The sequence below is a fragment of the Gossypium arboreum genome, chromosome 1 (assembly GCF_025698485.1).
Source record: "Gossypium arboreum isolate Shixiya-1 chromosome 1, ASM2569848v2, whole genome shotgun sequence".
In the NCBI taxonomy this organism is placed as follows: domain Eukaryota; kingdom Viridiplantae; phylum Streptophyta; class Magnoliopsida; order Malvales; family Malvaceae; genus Gossypium; species Gossypium arboreum.
The window spans coordinates 54412600-54434040 of NC_069070.1; the positions used below are offsets into that span (position 1 = coordinate 54412600).

At 36.2% G+C, this 21441-nt stretch overlaps 1 non-coding gene across 1 annotated transcript; it reads right to left on the reverse strand.

Moving 5' to 3' along the window:
- Positions 1–18697: 18697 nt before the first annotated feature.
- On the reverse strand, positions 18698–18804 carry LOC128281974 (small nucleolar RNA R71). Its single transcript, XR_008272280.1, has one exon. It is a non-coding gene; the product is annotated as a small nucleolar RNA R71 (small nucleolar RNA).
- Positions 18805–21441: the final 2637 nt, after the last annotated feature.

Consider the following 21441-nt stretch of genomic DNA (forward strand, 5'->3'; position numbering starts at 1 on the left):
AACCTTAAAAGTAGCTAAATTACTATAATACCCCTATGTATGGAAAATTACTGTTATACCCCTAGGTGCAAAATTACCGTTATACCCTTAGGGTTAATTTTAACTGAAAAGCATGACGATCTGATTCTGTATGATGTATGCCATGATTATATATCTGTTGCATGGGGACATGGGTTATATTATGGAGGAAGCGTTCTGGTGGCTATGCCACAAATATCTTATCTGGTGGCTCTGCCACATATATCTGATACGTGGCTCGCCACGATTATTCAGATCCGTGACTCTGTCACATTATTCGCTCTGCGCCATGCTGCAAATTACGTGGTGTGTAGCGGTTGGGTGGGTCGAGTTGTCTCCCACATGGTGTAAGGTTGGTATGGGGTGTATAAGGTTGGATATGGTTGGGGTTCTCGCATAAACATGTAATATCTCTGCTCGTTACGCTATGGGCCTATGGGCTTTATTCGAATTGCTCGGCTAAGGCCAACTTATTCTATTTCGTGGTTTGAGCTGATATAGGCTATGGTTGGGTTAATTTACACACGAGTTTCCACAAACTCACCCTTTTATTTTCATCCACGCAGAAATCCCCAACCATAGTGGGCTTGGAGCGTGAGGGAATTGGAGTGGCCACCCGCTCGAAAGTTTGATTTTCTTCCGTGAACTGGACATCCTTTTATTTACGTTTGAAGTTTTGGGTTTTAAATGTAATCGCCACTTATTTATTTTTGATGGTTTTTAATATGTATTACTAAGATAGGTAATACTTATTTTAACTGTTGAAATTGGATAGCTTTAGGGCGCGTTTTCAAAAACAACAGTTGATTTCAAAATAACACGACAACAAGCAAAGCTTCCGCAATGAAATTATTTTCCAAAATTAATCACTTTTCCTAAAAATGATGTAACACCCCAAACCCGGCCCAGACGTTATGGCCGAATCTGACGTGCCACATTGGAGTTGAAAACCCACGTTTCGTTTTAATGTTTTAAAAACCATATATTTTATTGAGTTAACAAAGTGTATGGAAGTTGGGCACCAGGTAGGTATCCGAGACAGAGGAGGTGAGCCATGAAGGCTGCTTAAGTACCAAGCTCTTTGATTGGAACCAATCCTAGACATGCCCACAACCATAGCCACACTTTGTTATATCGAGTTTAAATTTGTTTAAGTGGACGCCTTTGATAAATCGATTAATCGTGATGTTGAGATATTTTAAAACAAATATCGTTTTGAAAACACGCCCTAAGTCTAGCCCATTTGAATAATTATTAACCAATTTTTTTAAAGTTATTAAAATTAAAATAATCCCGAAAAAAATGAAAGGAAAGTTAAAATTGGCCTTATTACAACCCAAAAGTAAATAATAATTAAAGTAATTAAAACGAAAACCAATACTTGTTTAAAAGCCCAAAGATGATCACCGTGGCCACTCCGAATCCTCTCCGGCCCAAGTCCTCACATCAAGGCTCACCTGCAAGGTTAAGGAAGGGGGGTGAGTTTGGAAACTCATGTGCAACAAGCCCTTCGAGCCCAAAACAATAACGGCCTATTGGGTCTAAGCCCAAATCCAATCTCAATCATGCATCGGGTCAGTAGCCCTTTTCAGATTTCATATTTCATATCTTGGGCGAAGCCTTTTCATGTTTCATATTTCATAATCTTGGTCAAGCCTTTTCATATTTCATATTCTTGGGCAAGCCTTTTCATGTTTCATATTTCATATCTTGGGCAAGCCTTTTTATCAGAAATCGGTATGGCCCTTAGGCCCATTTCAATGTCACATATAATTTCAATGAAAGAATGCAACCCATTTGGGAGACTACTCAACCCACCATCCGCTACTCTCCACCGTACCAACCAACACACCATGTGGGATTAACTCGACCCACCCCGCCAAACTCTCCACTCGGCAAAGATAGTGCTTTATCATATAATGGAGGCCTAGCCTCTTTTAATAATCAGGGCCAAAGCCCTTTCAATAATCAGGGCATAAGCCCTTTTATAAGCTGGGGCATAAGCCCTTTTTCACTTCCTCCATCCATATAAAACCCAACCCAATGCATTTATGATTACCTCATGTGCATATCATACATATCATGTGCGTATCATACATTTCATGTGCATATCATACATACCATATTTATCAAAATCCCATGTATTAAAATCATACATAAACCCTAGGGGTATAATGGTCATTTTACCTAGGGCAAAACGGTCATTTTCATATTATAAGGGTAATCTTGTAATTTTACCACAAATTAGTGTTTCCATGTTTATTAATGATTACTTAACAATTCATGGGTGCAACCAATGATTCGGCCCATTTTTAGCGAGAACGAGTTATTGGGCCTAAAACCCTTAATGGGCCCTACTTAGCCAATTTCGTCATCTAGGCCCATTTAGCCTATATTCCATAATGGTTTTATCGGTCTCGATGCTAATTTAACTAGTTTTCATATTCTACCAATTTTACCCAAATAGGCGAAAGCCCAATGGGCCCCACTTCGACCCTCGAGGCCCAACTTACTAAGAACGCCAAAAATCACACTCTTACCGTTTCCATCATTCTCGATCATCGTCTCATCGATTCTAACTAACTAGTGAGCGTCGCTTGCTCATAAGTCCTCGAAATGCCGGAATTTGGCATTTGACTTTTCGGCATTTATCGCTTTAAGCTATGAAAAAGGGTTCGTTACACACTTGATTTGCGATATTCCTTGACGAGATCTCCTACACGATTTCTCCTATAATCAATTGTTAAATAGATCAGCTCGCAATAATTGAACCAAAATAAGAACTTTCCAATATTAACACTTACACATTCGGCCACCATCCATAATGGCCTTAGGCACCTTACCTTTGTCGCGATTGATGACTAGGCCTAGCTACTCCGGCGATCCAAGCTACTCCAAAACGACACTACACCTTGCTGCTCCTTCAATAAATAAACCAAAAATATTAAAAGAAGACCCCATAAAGTCTATGCCCATATTCGGCCATCTCCCTAAATTAGAGAGGTTTCGGCTTTTCTTAAACTCCCTAAGATTGAATTGATTAAAGCTACGAGCACTTACCAAGGTTCACTTACCCAAACGGTTTCAATCTCGTGTTAACTCCGATTCAACGCAGTCGCAGCTCTAAAACACTAGCAGAACCCGTACCACAAGGATCCTACGAATCGGCCACCAAGTCACCCAAGGGTACTGTGTTTTTTGGCTTTTTGGGTCACTGAAGAAAAAGTGGTTATGGACCAAAAAGGGTGTTGACAAAAGAGTTGAAAGGCTTTTAAAATAACAAAAATCGGCTAAAAAGAAAAAGAACAAGTGTATACCTTTATAGAGCAATCGACTTCCTTTGACTCCTTCGGGATTTGGCTTATTGATATTCGGTTAGAAACGAGAAGAATGATAGGTTCGGCTTTTACTATAAACGAAAGAGAGGAAGAATAAGAAGTAGAGAGTTTGTGGAAGAAATAACGAAGAGAAAAGAGAGGATTAGCTTAAGAACAATCGGCAAGAGGAGAAAGAAAAGAAGAAGGCTACATACCAAAGAAGAAATCGGCACACTCTGCACCCTAATGCCGAAATTAACTAGCTCGATATCCTTCTCGCCGAAAATCCCTCTCAAATCTCCCTTCCAAACGGCTAAGCTCTATCCTTCTCTCAAATCCTAAAATCTCTCCCTTATCCCTCCTTAATTTATGCATTTGACTTGATCCAACTCTCCTCTTACAGAATCCACTTAGGTTCCAACACTTACCCTTCCCGCACATAAAAATAAATCCTCTTATTTGCCAACACAGGAATCGAACCCGGGACTTCCTTATGCTCCATACGCCACCTTTTTAGGAGCTTAGTGGCGTCACCCTTGCCACTTTACCAAAGCTCTTTTTGTGATACATTTTACCCACAACTTAATATAAGGGCACCTAGCGTAACCCCTAACTCCTAAGTCCAAAATTTTAAAAATTCTACTAGGGTTTTGGCCAACTCATGGGCCTTCCATAAGCCCATTAACATACCCACATTATGAATTCCATAATCACATACCAAATTTTAGAAATTTACTTAAAATATCAAGATTCGCGAAAACCCGAAAATCAGGATGTTACAAATGACTTAATCAAAATCGGTTTCCTAGAAATATCCATGACGTTAAGGTGTGGCAATGGCGGTATGCATGTCTAGGATTGGATCCGAAGGGAGCTTGGTACTTAAGCAGTCCGATGGACTCACCACCTCTTTTCCGGTTTCCTACCTGGTGCACAGCTTCCATTCACTTTAATACTTAATGAATTAATCTTTTGAACATCAAGTACGATTTTCTAGACTTAAAATGGAATTTTTTTTTAACGTTTTTGATGTGGCATGCCGGATCCAGCCATAACTTCTGGGCCGGGTTTGGGGTGCTACATAGTAAGTACATATATGCAAATAAGTGTGATCAAAAACACATTCATCAAACAATGGCTTGTCATACTTAAATGATGTATCATTTTAAGCTCACTATCTTGCCCTTCACTTCTTTTATACATACTTACTACATCTCATCACATACTAAGGTCCTATTCAAGAGTTTGGTATACATACCTGTAATGACCCTTAAAATACTCAAGTTCATTCTCTCTACTGACATACCTCATTGGAAGTATCACCAACCTACCTATTGAACACTCGAAAATACCAATGGATATAAGGATAGTTTACTCCTAAGAGCTATACAAGTAGCCAAGGCTACATCATACTTTGTAATACTTGGATAATTTAGCTACTTACGGGTCTTTTTACCAAGTCAGTACCCGGACCCCATAGCTCTGTCATGTAATGCCCGCTCATTGAGCTACTCAAGAGTTTTGCCTCCAGACTTTCACAAAATGTCCATTTTACCCTTAGACCCGAAAATCGAGTTTTATCACATTTCCTCATTAACCATGCCTAGCCAAATACTTTTTATGCTAGGAGTAGCCCAAAATTCTCATTATATCATACATTTATCACCTATTCTACAACTTATGCAAAATGGCTCTTTTTAGGGTTTCATGAGAAATCTTTACACAAAAGTTGTTTATTTCACAACCATGATTCATTTTTTTCCATAAAATTTCAAAAAACAACATGAAATCTTTCATGGTAAAACTCTAGACTTTCAACCATTTTGAAAAATAGTCCCCTCATTTGAAAGCTTATGCTACAAGGGTTCTAAAAGTACAAAAATCATCAAGAAAGACCATCAAAATCACTTACTTGATAGGGTTGCAAGTTGCTGAAATTTTGAAGCTCAAAAAACCCTAAAATGACTGAAATTTCAGTGGTGCAGAGAAGAAGTGAAAAAAGATAATAACTTTTCTTTATTTTATTCAAATAGCTCATGTCATCAAATACCAACCCTACTATATTTTTGACTTTTTGAATCTCATTGTCTCTATGGCCGGCCATGCCATAAATAAGAGCTTATTTTCTCCTTAAAAACCCTTAATTTTGGTTCTCTAGCTATTTAGTATGTCTATAAAGTGAAATTGAACTTTTACCCTTTATGCGATTTCGTCCTTTTTCGCAATTAAGCTTTCAAGCGCTAAAATTTATTCACCAAATTTTTTCATGCACTATTATAATCATGCCATCACAAATAAAATAATATTAAAATAATTTCTCTGAGTTCAAAATAGTGGTTTCGAAACCACTGTTCTAACTAGACCCAAAATCGGTCCGTTACACTATCACTTTCGGGGTATTGATGAATCTTAAACGTCTTCAAATGGGTGGCATGTATAGGGACTTTGTTATTGATATGTGTTCTTATTATTTGGCCAAGATGTTGGCTTATATTAGTACCTTGTATATAGCCATAAGATGTGGCTTATGATAGTCATGGCTGGTAAGCCTAATTATCCAAGTTATGTGATATTGCCCTATGAAGTGGTTATGTGATTTGGCTTGATTGCTATGATTAGATGATATCATGATATGTGTGTTTGCTAATTTTTTTGAGATTATAGCCATAAGATGTGGCTTATGATAGTCATGGCTGGTAAGCCTAATTATCCAAGTTATGTGATATTGCCCTATGAAGTGGTTATGTGATTTGGCTTGATTGCTATGATTAGATGATATCATGATATGTGTGCTTGCTAATTTTTTTGAGATTAAATGGTATGCTATTGCACATGGTATAAGAGTATAAGGGTGATTAAAATGGTAAAGCCAAAATAATATGAATGGACGTGTTTAGACTTGGTATTATACGAGTATGTGATTCACATGTATGTAGCCATGCAAATTTTATTTTTGAGTCTTAATAAAGGATGTGTAATCATTAAATCAGTGTTATAGCATATGTTTATGAATTATTTAAGCATGTGAAGGATTAAGGCAACAAAAAGGCTTGGAAAATAGCCTAAATGCTAGCCACATGGTTAGAGCCGTGTGGAGGATACGGCCTAGCACATGGGCGTGTGGCCTGGCCGTGTGGTTTAATTTGTTTTGTTGACGTCATAAATAGAGAGTTACACAGCCTGAGGACACGGGCATGTCCCTGTGTCCACACGGGTGTGTGACCCTATTTCATGAAAATTTTTCTAAGTTTTCCCAAACTTTCCAAAGTTCTCAGTTTAGTCCCAAACCGCCTTTAATGTTTGTTTAGAGCCTCAGTAGCTCATGTAAGGGACATTATGCATGTGATTGAATGTTTTTAATTTAAATGAAATTTTATGGCCCGATTTTACGAAATTGTGTACGTTTAAGTCTGGTAACGCCTTAAACCCTATCTCCGTGTCGGATATGAGTAAGGGATGTTACAAGTCAAAAGAGAACAAAGAGAGTTGAACACTCACAAAATATGATAAAGTTCATAAAAGATCAAAGTCCCTCAAATGACACTTACACAACTATTTGTAAACTCTAAAATGCCTATTGGCATTCAGCATCTAATGTGTTCATACTAATCTTAAATCTGTTCACACTTGTATTTAACATGTTCACACACATAGCATTAAAATTCGATGCATGCCTAAAGATGGTGCATGAATTGGCTGAATAATCATGTTATTTCACTTGGTGCATTCATGCATGCTTAACCTTGAAGGAAAGTCATAATTCCATGAATGTGCAGCTTTTAACTCTCCTACACTTCCCTTGGCTGAATGTATATAGCATGGGATTTGTACCAACTTAAATTAATTCTTTAATATGTCTTGAATACTTGAATGGACAACTAGAGTGTTTAGAAATTCATCTCCCATGTTGCTAAATGTCTATGAATCATCAAGGCCATGAACAATCAACAACTCCGTCATGCATGAACGTCCCAATGCATGCTCCCCCTTTAATGTCGTCCATTGAATCCTCAAATGCATGAACAATCTTCAGCCAATATGAACACCAACAAGACACATTAAACACAACTTAGACATATTTAATTGGTCTGAATTAAAACATGTTTTAAATATGTCTAAATTAAGACATATTTAAAACATACTAAGACATATTTAAAACCTGTATTTAAAATGTTCAAGTTATGACATAATTAAAATCATATTAAAGTTGTCTAAATTATGACTTAATTAATAACTTAAACTAATTGTACTAAATTAACCAAAATTGACTTAATTTTTTATTCCAGCAAATAAAATGCACAAGATTAAAAAAAGCTAAAGTTGTGCAAAATGAGCTTGAAGCAGGTTGCAAGGCACACATGAATTGCTTGTCCATGATTGTTCGATAAATCCCGCAACGGTTTCACTCAAAACTCGATCAATTAAACCCGTAAGAACTTCTTTAAACCTTTTAGCTCGAGCTCGGGTAATCGGCCCCATTGGTAGCTCCATAGGTTTCACGGCAGCTTTGAGATGGTCTTGGGCCGTGCTCGCATCAAGCTCCTCGCACATTCAACTCATTTTCAAAGACCAATGAAGTGGCTGATTGGGATTGCAAATGTCACCATGTGAACATGGCTGTTGGCATCTTCCACATCTAGAAATATTCAAGGGGAGTTTTGGACAACTCAATGGACATTTGGCACATTAAACTAGATTGTAAACCATGCCTATTCAGCTGGTCTTTGTACAGCCTATAAATACTAGGCTTGAAACATGTAGAAAGAACTTTTGATGAGTTTTATAACTATTGTGAGTGTTCAACTCTCTTTGTTCTTTCTTGACTCAAATTGACTTATCAAGTACATCTTGTGGCGTCAATCTGATTCCTTTTGAACTTATCACTTCTTCGAAGTGTGGCGTTCACCCCATACCGCTTGGTTCTTATCTCCTTATAGATAGTGGGTCACGATCAAGTTATCTTTTCCCTATCCATCTTAAGTGTTGTTATAAGAAATAGGTCAATATTGTCTTATAATATTGGTTCCTTCTTCTGCCTTAAGCCTAAACATATCCTACCCACAAACACCTTTTTTGTTTAACCCAACTTCTTCTATTTTTCAACCTTACCAAAAACTCAATTCGATACTTCTTAATTTTTGATCGGGAACTCTTGTGCCTCGAATCATCAAATGAATACGAGATCGCATCAAACACGTACTAGAAATCTACACTAAATACATCACATGACACTTAGGTAACAAAATGAAAATAAAATATGTTGTGGACACAATTGCAAACAAACTAAATATTGAGACATAAGAAAACTAAAATGTAAACAACAAATAAAAAAAACTTGAATGATGGATTTTCATTTCAACTTTGGGCTTTCCATGTTGTTGAGCACAATTAACTTAAAACGACCCATGTTTGATCCATTCATAAGTCATTCTATCCAAATCAATACATGATTTGACCAAGCTCACATCATCCCCTCCCACTTCGAAAAGATTTATCCTCAAATCAGGTCATTTGCTCAAAAAAAAAAGGTTTTGGTAGTCACAACCCCTTGAAAAACACTTTCTTAGGGTTACTTAGAGAAAAATAATTTTGAAAACCTAAAACCAGACAATGCTTTAAGAACAAAAAAGTTAAAAACTCGTTCAATACTTCTTTCTTCAAAATGATTTATCTCCAATTCATATCCTACAACAAGACAAAACAATCAGAAATATTACAAATTATAAACACAATAGGTTTTCCTGAATTCCTTTTTAAAAGTTTTTCACAATTATTTACTTTGGGATCAAAGACATGGTTTTGCCTTACCAACTCAACATGAATCAAAAACCTCCTTTTTAGAAGCGAAGAATAAACATTGAACAACAAAAATTTATCCACATAATTACTCAATATGAAATTTTGATGCTCAACTTCTCCTAACATTGAAATAGTAAAACAATCTCTCGGATTGAAAACATGATTTTGATCCCCCATTCCATCATGAAACAAATACCTCGTATCCAAAAACCAACCACCAGTATCAAACAAGGAAAAGTTGGGTAGATGAGTATCCACGTAAGAGTTACCCACTAACTTTCTTTGAATAAACTTAGTGAACCATAAAGTTTTCCAACGATGATTCAAAAATTTCACATAGTCATCAATATTAATCAATTCAAGATTTTTATGTGAAAAACCATTTTCAATAACACTAGGCCAACAAAACAACTCACCATAGTGAAAATTTTTTAAATCAAAAGCAAACTCATCGACAATTTTCAAAGAATGCCTTCTTGGTTTAATTTCCAAAAGTTCCTTACCTACCTTACCTTCTGGTCTTTGTGGATAATTTTCAAATTCTCACTTGCCTTTCTTGCACAAATGGAATTGTCTCTCATCGAATGAGTAATGAAGTTTTAAATCTACCAATGGATCTTTAGAAACCTATAATAGAGAGCAATCACCAAGCGAACTCGAATGTCGATTAGTTAAATCATCCTTTACTTTTGCTTGAACATGTTCTTGCTTTTCTCTCTCTTCTTTTCCTTTTTCACTTTCTCATTCAATCTCTTTTTCTTCCTCAACCTCTTTTATTTTTTAAAACTCACTCTAATTTTTCATTTTTTTCATTTAATTTTTCTTTTCTCTCATTTTCACTCTTTTTTTCATTTGCATTTTCTCTTTGCTATTTCTTTCTCACTCTATTTTCTTTTCCCTCTTACTCATTTTCCTTTTCTTTCTTGTTTCCTTTCTCATACTTTTATTTTTCATTTTCTTTCTAGCTTGCTTTCTCTCACTTTATTTTTGTAATCTTACTTAATTCTCATAAAACTACGTTGGTGTTAAAGGCAAAACAACACAATTTGCGAACTTGTCATCACTAATGAAAATAATAGATTGCTAATCTAAATCTAACTCTTTTGATATGTCGACGATAGAGAAATCACTTCCCTTTATAACAATCAAAGTTTCATCCTCTCCACGATCGATTTCGTCATAGTCAGAAGGCAACTGGATATTGTTCTTGGCGACAACTGGAATACTTGTAGCAAATTCAGAAATGGTAAATCCCTCATCAATTCTTATAGGTTCCATATCCAAAAGATTGTGGTTATCATCGTCTTCACTCTTGGAACCCTCATCTTCTTGAATGGACAACAAAGAATTCTTGTGCTCGTTGCTCAAGATTGTTGGTTTGACATGGCAATCACTTTCTGATACTCTGTTTTATCAAAGGAATCACAAGCTACTGTCTCCATTGTCTCTAAGTGGTCCAACTTGGGCTCAATTAGAAGAAGACTTTCTTTACCCATGGCCTCACCACTCTTTTCTACAGTAGGGAGGTCAAAAGTCTCTTTCAACACCTCATCAAATGGCTCTTCCATAGGTTGTATGCCCAAGGACAAAGGTTTCCACGCATGCAAGGTAACTATCCTTTATTTCCAAGGACAAGGTCATTGGACGAGCATTGAGTAGTTACTTTCATAATGGTATGTCGTGTGACAGCCCAAAATTGACCCTATTCGGAAGGTGGTCTCGGGACCACAAAACCGAGGCATAAAAATAATTTAAAATTTATTTCGATGCCTATAATATGTGTGTATCCATGTATGACATTTTTTGATGATTGATTTAGTGTTATAAAGGTGAATTTCACTAGAAAGGACCTAGTAGTGAACTTTGAAAGTATGATGGGGAAATGTGTGATGACTAGTTGCTCATGCATGCAAAAATAAAGGATTTGCATGTCAAATTTCCCCAAAAGAAGCTAGTGGCCGCCATGACATGGTTTATGGGCAAAGAAAACATGTTGAAACATGTTTTGTTAATGCATGATGAATTAAATGATAAAATAATTAATGATGTTGGAGGAGAAACAAAAAATCAAGAAAATAGCTCATCCTCCCCCCATTGCCGTGCAAGTGAAAGAAAAACAAGAAAAAATTGTTCATCCTTGTTCTTTCCTTTTGGCCGGAAATACTAAGGAGGAGATAGGAGTTTTGCTTCATGCTTTGTTTGGAAGAGAACAAGAAGGAGATTTGGCTAAATTTGCATCAAGATTAAGGTATGTATGAGGTTGTGTTGGGAGTTTCATGCATGTTTTGGTTGCTAACTTGATGTGCATGTTAGCCATGGCTCAAATCTTTGTTATGCCATGGAAATGGTGTTTGGCCAAAGTTGTTATGGTGATAAAGCCATTGCATGCTAAGTGTGAAGCTTGATGATGATGCATGCAATGATGGATTGTCTACTCTTGAGTAAGATTTTGAGTTTTCTTGTTGTTTTATCATGATTGAAGTTGAAAAGGAGCATGATTGCCATATTCGGCCATGATGCATTCATGAGCATGGTTCATGCTTCTTGCATGTTAGTTAAAATTTGTGTTTTGGATGGCTATGGACACCTTGAAATTCGGCCATGCTCATATATGTATATATATGTTTGCACATGATGTTTTGGTTATGAAGGAAGTGATGAATAAGTTTGTTTAAAAAAGAAGATGTTGAAGAATAATTGTGAAATTGCAAGCACAATTCGGCCTAGCACACATATAAGTGCTTGATGCTATATTATAAGTTTTGAGCCACAATATGCAAAGCATTAACTAGTAAAAAGGCATGCTATTTTTGTGAGGTATTAAGTGCATAATTGGCCTCAACATGTACATGAATATTCGGCCTTGGGTAGCCTATTGAAGGCCTTAGCATTTCCTTGATGCTCAAATAAATTGTATTGAATTGCTTGATGTAGTATAAAATGTGCATGACCATTGTGTATTCAAGCTAAAGAGTGGCCATATGACCATTTAAATTCCTTGTCATATTCGCCATAAGCTAGCACAATGAGGTTTTAATAAATTGAATTTGTTTGAATTAGCTCAAGAGCTAAGAGGTCCGCAATTGGACAAGGGGAAGGAAAAAGTGATCGAATAGCCGTAAAAGCCGTTCGACAACAACCGAGGTAAGTCCTCAAGAAGTGACCTTACTTGAATTATGTGAGATGAAATATGGATGTGTATGATTATTGATTATGTGTGTATGAGTATTTGAATTCCACCGGGCTAAGTCCCAAGGCGAATATGCTAATGATTATAATTGTGTTTGAGCCTTAGTAACGAAAATGAAATATGTATGTCCAATGATTATTGATGTATGTGTGCATGGAAATTGAATGATATCCGGCTAAGCCCAAGACAATTATGCTGAAAATTACATCCGGATTAAGACCAAGGCAATTGTGCTAGTAGCTATATCCGGGCCAAGACCAAGGCATTCGTGCAAGTTGTTAAATCCGGGCTAAGACTCAAGGTATTTGTGCAAATCGTGATATCCGGGTTAAGTCCGTGAGGCCTTGGTGCGGGTTACCATAACCGGGCTATGTCCCAAGGCGATTGAACGAGTAGCGACGTCTGGTTAAACTCAAGGTATGTGATTTGAAAATTATAAGCTTGCTGGAAAATTTCAGCTAATGCACTTGTGAAATTTCCCAATGACAAGGTAAGTGCGGTGTGTGCTTTGCGCTAGGAGTAAGAGCGATGAATATCCGCTCCTATGATGGAGCGAGTTATCGGCCTTAATGAAGCCGTTATTTGTGTATGAACATAAGTGTTGGGATGGTGAAGTAAATACGATTATGTGAATGTGCATTAATGAAATGATGCATTTGGTTATGTGAATGTATTGCTTTAATTAAAGCTGATTATATTCCTTGAGACTTACTAAGCATAAAATGCTTACCCGCTGCTTTGGCTCTGTTTTATAGATTTCGCTCGATAGCAAACGGATTCGGGATCAATAAAGTCGAAGTCATCCACACTATCCACGCCTCTATTTTGGTATAAATTTTGGTTGAACTTTGAAATGGCATGTATAGGACTACCCTTGTTGGTTTAAAATGTGGCGATGTATATGTATACGGCCATGCGAAAATGGCTCGTAAAAGGAAGCATGAACTTCTACTATTTATGGTTTGAATGTATATATATGGTGTCATGATGTGATTATGGATCGGAATGGGAGTGTTGGTCACATGATCAGCCATTGGTATGGTTAAAATGATCATATGTGAACCTATGTATGGCAAGACTAGTTGGTTGATGGAGACTACAAAATAGATAAGACCTACCTTAAAACAGATGCTGCCAGCTGCAGTGACGTGAATGTGAAAAATCACCAAAATTGTAGGAATGGTATTAAATAGTGAATAAGCTATGTAAATGAACCTTGATGAGTCTATTTTCATATGGAAGAAGCGAAATGATCATAGGAGTTACATGTTAAGAGATATTGAAGCTATTGTGAAACAGGGCCAGAATGGTTTCTGGGTCCCCTGTTGCAACTTTAAAAATTAACTATAAATTATCCAGAAAGAATTAGGAGACATACCTTATATTTACAGATTCCATTTTGAGTCTAGTTTCATTAGAAACAAACGGCACCAGCATTAAAGCCCTGTACAGAGAGATATTCAAGTTATACCGCGAGAAGGTCAGAGCAGTCGATCCCTGTAACATGGGTGACTTTAACTAATAAACTGTACCAATTGGCCCGACCAAAAATTCTAGAAATAAATCCATGGATGGATATATGAGTCTAAATTCAGGGAAAATTTACGAAATCAGTTTCCGAGTTTTGAAACTCGAGATATGATGTTTAAGGCGACGGTGACGCAATCTTCCAGCCTGACTGGAAATGCCAAATTGGTGGGCAAAACATGTGAACTTGGCTTGTTAACCCCTCGTGTCCGACACCGGCGATGGTCTCGGGTTCGGGGTGTTACATGTCGTTTGGGAGAACTTAGTCACGATATTAATTTTGTGACTATATAACTTTATAATTAATAGGAAAGAATCCAAAACTTAATTATAAATCATTTGAGCCTCAACTACATGTGTCCAATTTGTCCCTCCACTAACTCATTGAAACCAAAAATAAATTGCATATTTGAATAGAAATGAACGGAATGAATAGAAAAAGAGAAATGAGAAATATTCAGGAATAAATACATAGGTTTTATTGTGAAATGTTGGTAATAATGGATTGTTTCAAGGTTCTTTGTAACATTGGTTAAATTGGATTTTTTGTAATAGTTAAATTTCAAGTTATGAGCTTAAGGACTAAATGGTAAAAAAAAATAGTAGGGGCAGTTTCATAATTTACATAAAAATGAATTATGGATTAAATTGCAGTTTAGCATTAGTTAATTGAATAAAACTATTGTTTTAGATCACGAGCGTGTTGATGATCGTGGAAAAGAAAAGATTTCAGAGTAGTTCCTGTACTTTAGCGATTACTGCAAACTAGTCCTGTGATGTGAGCTCATATTCGTTTGTTGATTATGAGTCACAAGAGTTCCCGATCGAAATTAAGAAGTATCAAAACAATGGACTAAGTATAGGTTGACAATGGGAATGGCAGGCTATGTAAAAAGGGTGTTTTGTTTGTTGGGAATGGAAAAGTTTTAATTCGGTTTAAAGGCTGAAGAATGAACTAATATTAAAGGAAAATACTAACCCAATTCTTATATTAGCACTTAGGATGATTATGATAAGGATAACAAAAGAAAACTATGACCCTCTATCTAGCAAGATAGGAACCAGTCGATATAAGGGTGAACGCCACACTTCTAAAAAGCGATAAGTTCAAAGAAAGAATTAGATTGATGCCACAAGGAAGCTTGATAAGTCAATTTGAGTCAAACATGAACAAAGAGATAGAACACTCACAATAAGATAAAAATTCATCAAAAGTTCCTACAAAGTGTTTCAAGCCTAGTATTTATAAGTTGTACAAGAAATCAGTCGAATAGGCATGTTCACAATCAGATTGAATATGCTTAATGACCATTAATTTATCCAAGACAGCCCTTGAGAGTTTCTAGATGTAGGTAACACTAGAAGCCTTGTTCACATTGTGACATTTGCATTCCTAAATAGCCAATTCGTTGGACCTTAAAGATTAGTTGAATGTGCATGGAGTTAAAAGGTTGAAATTCTGTGAACATGAATTGATGCTACTTGGAAATTTGAATGGTTTTGTAGCTCATTATTGTGGCTTGTGTCACATGAAGAGTCTTCAAGTGTGAACAGCAAGAATTGAATGGCTTCATAGGTGCAAACTTAGTAGCCAACTGATTGGTTAAGTGTGGACACATTTGATGCCTTGGCTTTCCACGAAAAGGCACTTGGAATGTTGTGTGCAGCACCTTCCACATGCATGCAAGTCCAAGTGCATGGAGCTCCATAAATGCGGTTCAGTGAGCATCAATTATGCATGCATCAGCTTGAGAAGAAGTTTCTTAGTAGCAACCAATGTGAAAAACCTGGCCAATATTAAGACAATGTTTAAATGCACATTAAGATAAGATTTAATCACACTTTAATTTGTTTAAACTTAGACAAACATTAATGTAACATCAAATTAAGACACATAATTAAAACACATATTAATGATGTTCAAACTAAGACATAATTAAAGACACAAACTAAAATAAATAAAATGGATAGCAATTCTTATTTCCAACAACCGAATTAAACGTATTGATTTAAGGCTTTATTTGAATCACATTACATGGAATGCATGGAGTGCATGCCCAAGGTGATCAATTAGTCTCATGACAGGTTCTGCCCAAACTTGATCAATGATACCCGTGATAGCTTCCTTGAACTTCTTAGCTCGTGCATGAGTAATTGGTCCTATTGGCATCTCAATTGGATCTTGCGATGTTTCACGAGCTATTTTGGTTGAATCCATGTCCATGCTCGCATCATCTTGTAAGTTTGTTTTATGTTTATGTATGGTTAAATTCATTTCCTTGTTAGTGATTTAATCTTTAAATTTTGTTATGTATTGATGTTTAAATGTTGAACAGCACTATTATTCAAGCTTAATGCCTAGTAGGTTTAGTGCCTAGTAGGCTTAATGCCTAGCAGGCTTAGTGCCATTGTCATTTAGGCTTAGTGCTTAGCAAGATTAATGTCGAGGTTGTTCAAGCTTAATGCCTAGTAATCTTAGTGCCGATGTTATTCAGGCTTAGTGCCAGTGTTATTCAGGCTTAGTGCCTAGCAGACTTAGTGCCGCTGTTATTCAGGCTTAATGCATAGCAGGCTTAGTGCCGATTATATTTAGGCTTAGTGACTACCAGGCTTAGTGTCGATGTTATTCAGACTTATTGCTAGTGTAATAAATGTTAATGTCCCTTAGAAACTTGGAAATTGATAGTAAATGAGTTAACTTATTGAACATACTAAGCTTCTTCGTGCTTATTCGTTTAATTTGATTTTGTAGGACCTTTGGAATCATTGTATGGATTGGATTGGCTTGGAAGCTGACACACTATCATCTATACTTTGGTAGTCATTTTGTACTTGTTTGAAGTTGGGTTAAAGTAGCATGTAATAGGAAGAGTCTTTAATATTATGATTTTTGTTGATAAACCGTAATTTATACATATTTTTATCCCACGCTTAGCACATTTATGGATGATTTCTCCTTAGATTTGGTGAATTCAATGCTCCTAATCCGTTAATTTCATGTTTCATACTTAGGTGAACGTAGGCGAGTAAAAAGAGTGAGAAATAGGCCGAAAATGGAGAAAATAGGCCAACGTGGGAAATCAACACGGCCTGGACTTCCCTACACGGGTATACCACACGCCCGTGTAGTGTTAGCAGACTCTAACACGGCCTAGACTTCCTTACACGGGTAGACCATATGGCTGTGTCTATTCAACAGACTCGAACACAGGTTGAAGCACTTGCACACGAGCGTGTCCCTTTCAAGCCTAAGTTTAGTCCTATTCGAAAAAGGCCACTCTTGAGGGCTTCGAAGCATTCTAAAGCCTCTATAAACACCTCAGGAGCTACCTAGAAGGGAGACATGGAGTAGGAAGTAAGGAATTACTCGAAGAAAGTCGATTGGTCCATCTCAGAAGCTTGATTATCCTTCAAGACTGAAGATCTCCCTTCAATTTCCTTCAGGAGTTTTTGGGTTTTCTTTATGTTTTGTTATCATTATTCTTCTGAGATGTTTTCTTTTACACTTATGAACTAAATCCCCTAAATACCTAAGGGAAATAAAACCTAAGATGGATCTTGTTATTATTTTCTGAATTATATGATAAATATTTGACTTGTTCTTAATTATGAGTTCTTAATTCTTGTTTTAGTATTCCAGGATATTGATTCAAGTATTGATGTGCTTATTCAAGGTGACATAATTTTGCTGGATTAGGGTGAAACCTAATAAAGAAATCTATAGATTGAGTTAATGCAACACTAGGGGTTTTAATTAAAAATAGATTTCAATTAATCAACCTAGGGTTAGACATTGTTAGTCTCAAGAGAGATAATAATATAAATTAGGGATTTCTACGGATCAAGTCAAATGAATAAATCGTCTAATTCAGAGTCAATAACAAGTGAAGTCTAGGTGGATTTTTCCCTTGGGTATTGTCCAAATCATTCAGTTTTCCCAAAAGTTATTTCCCCAATTTACTTTCTGTGCATTCTTAGTTTAGTAATTAGTTTAGATAAAATAAACCTTTTATTTTTAGGCTAGATAATAAAAAGAAAGTTAATACTAGTACTTTTAGTTCCTTTGGGTTCGACATCTCGGCCTTGCCATAAGCTATACTATTGTTCGATAAGGTGCGCTTGCCTTTGTCGTGATAATAGTTAGTTTTCAAGAATGGTTAATTATAAATTTAAAACTTATCACGAGACATAACAATCAAGTTTTTAGCACCGTTGCCGGGGAACTAAGATATTAGGAACACTTAATTTTTATTTCTTTAGCCATTTATTTTAGCACCGTTGTCGGGACCATTACTTTTTTATAGTGAGATTGATCGTACAGCTCGCAGAAACCAAAGAGAAATAAAGCGAAGCCTAAGATACACAAAAGAAGAGCAAGAAGACGATATTCACACCATAACCGAGGAGATGGCTGAAAATCAAGAAAATTCGCTACCTCCTGCGATTGCTGTTGATCCAGTAAATCATAATCTTACTCCATGTACTATGTATGATTATGCTAAATCTAATTTAACAGGAACTGAATTGAGTATAGTTAGGCCTGCTATTGCTGCAATTAATTTTGAACTGAAACCTAACACGATTCAAATGATACAACAGTTTTGTTTAGTTTGATGGTTTGCAGGACGAGGATCCAAACACTCATTTGGTGAATTTTCTGGAGTTTTACAACACTTTTAAGATCAATGGCATTTCTGAAAATTCCATTCACCTTCGGTTCTTTCCCTTTTCATTGAGGAACAAAGCTAAACAGTGGTTGAACTCGTTACCACGAGGGTCAATCACTGCTTGGGAACAAATGACCGAAACATTCTTACTTAAACATTTTCCGCTGGCTAAAACGGTTAAATTGAAGAATGGTTTCTTTTCTTTTGTGCAGATGGATCTAGAAACACTCTATGATGCATGGGAGAGATACAAAGATCTTTTGAGAAGGTGCCCTCACCATGGTTTACCACTCTGGCTACAGGTTCAAATTTTTCACGATGGCCTGAATCCTTCAACTAGACAGATAATTGATGCAGTTGCTGGTGGGACTATAATAATAAGACACCTGATGGGGCTTATGGATTTATAGAAGAGATGTCACTGAATAATTATAAGTGGCAAGTCATGAGGACAAAGCCAACGAAAGCAGTCGGCGCTTTTCACGTCGATTTGGTCACCATACTTTTGAATAGAAAAATTGATGGTTTACTTGTTTCTTCACAGGTTCACCAAGTAATGCAATGCAACGCAATTGGAAGAGGACGAGCAGTTTAGAATACCGATTTTATTACCACAATATGGAAAACGAGCAATTAAATTATATGGGTAATAATCCTCGACCTTAAAATAATCCTTATAGTAATACTTACAATGCAGGATGGAGGAACCACTCAAATTTCTCCTGAGGAGACCAAGGGAATCAGAGACCACCACCCCCTCCAAGCTTCCAACAACAACCTTACCAGCAAGAGAAAAAGCTGAATCTTGAAGAGATGTCAAAATTTATTTCAGTAGCGGAAACCCATTTTCAGAACACTGAAACTGCACTTAAAAATCAGCAAGCATCGATCCAAGGGCTCGAGAATCAAATTGGACAGCTGGCTAAGATGATTTCAGAGAGACCACCAGGAAGTCTACCTACTAATGCTGAATCTAATCCAAAAGAGCATGTAAAAGCTGTTACACTAAGGAGTGGAAAAGTGTTAGCTGAATCTAAAAAGAAGCCACCATAAGAAGTTGACAAAAACAAAGGAGAGGAGGTAAAACCCGAAAACAATGACAATCCAATGCCAGAGGAATATAAACCACTAATCCCATATCCAGCAAAGTTGAAGAAAGACCGCATGGATGCATAATTCGGTAAATTTCTTGAACTTTTTAAACAACTGCATATTAACTTACCTTTTGTTAAAGCTATATCATAGATGCCTACATATGCCAAATTTTTAAAGGAGCTTTTAACAAACAAAATGAAGTTTGAAGACCTCTCTACAGTAGAACTTAATGAGGAGTGCTCAGCCATACTCCAAAATAAACTGCCAACCAAACTGAAAGATCCAGGAAGTTTTACTATTCCCTGCTTAATTGGTAGTTTGAATGTTGATAAGGCACTAGCTGATTTAGGCGCTAGCATTAATTTCATGCCATATAAAATGTTTAAACAACTTGGTCTTGGGGAACCTAAACCCATTAGGATGAGTATTCAATTAGCTGATAGATCTGTTAAATATCCTAGAGGAATTATAGAGGACGTACTTGTAAAAGTAGATAAATTTATATTCCCTGTTGATTTTCCCTGTTGATTTTGTTGTGCTTGACATGGATGAGGATGTTGAAGTGCCTTTAATCTTAGGTCGTCCTTTTTTAGCCACTGCTAGGGCTGTTATTGATGTGGGTGAGTGTAACGTCCCCACGCCTGAAACCGTCACCGGAGTCAAGCTTGAGGGGTTACCGAACATAATTTATCAAATTAAGAACTTCAAATAATTTGTTTCTACATTCACAGCTTTCTAGCTACACGCGTCACAGTTACAAGAAAAATCATATCTCGAGTTAAAAAACTCAAAAACAAGATCTGTAAATTTTCCTTAAATCTAGACTCATATATATATTTACTAATTTTTTTTCTAGAATTTTTGGTTGGGCCAATTAGTACAGTTTATTAGTTAAAGTCTCCCCTATTTCAGGGTTCGACTACTCTAACCTCTATGTATTACGAATCAGATATATCTCTATACAAAATTTCAATGACTATTAGGTTTGTTTCTCTTAAAACTATACTCAAGAAGGAATCTGTACATATAAGAAAAACTTCTAATTATTTTTGTAAAATTTATTATGAATTTTTAAAGTCAGAATAGGGGATCCAAAAATCACTCTGGCCCTGTTTCGTAAAAGTTTAAATATCTCATAGAATATAATTTATATTCCTGTTTTGTTCAATCCATATGAAAATAGACTCATTAAGCTTCAATTTCATAACTTACTCATCATTTAGTTCCATTTATACTATTTTTAGTGATATTTCAAATTCATGTCATTACTTCAGCAATATTCTATTTTAAGGCAAGTTTCATCTTTCCATGAATTTTTTAACTAGATAACCTATTAAACTTCCATGATATCAAACATGATCTAAATTAGCCATCACCATGACTTATCAATATCAAACATTTTCTCAACCAAACATGGCCATATCATAAAATTATTTACACAAAATAGGTATATTGCTATACATGCCATACTTAAGTAGTTGTACAAGCCATTTACCAAGATAAAAGTCCTTTGGACGGTGTGATCGAACTTTCGACCTGTCCGATTCTGAGCAAAGCTTGTTCAAAACTACAGTGAATGAAAAGGAAGGAGTAAGCATAAATGCTTAGTAAGTTCATATGTAAATAACAAGTAACATAACAATACAAATATACCAAACAACTTTAGCATGGTATCACCAAAACATATATCACATTTCTAAACATCATTCATCATCTTACCACCTTATCGTTGTTGTATCTATTTTCAACCCGAGGGTTAAGAACACGCCTGTCCAAAGTGTCCATTTCACAACACTTACCAAAACATCGCTTGCATCTTAAGTGTTCT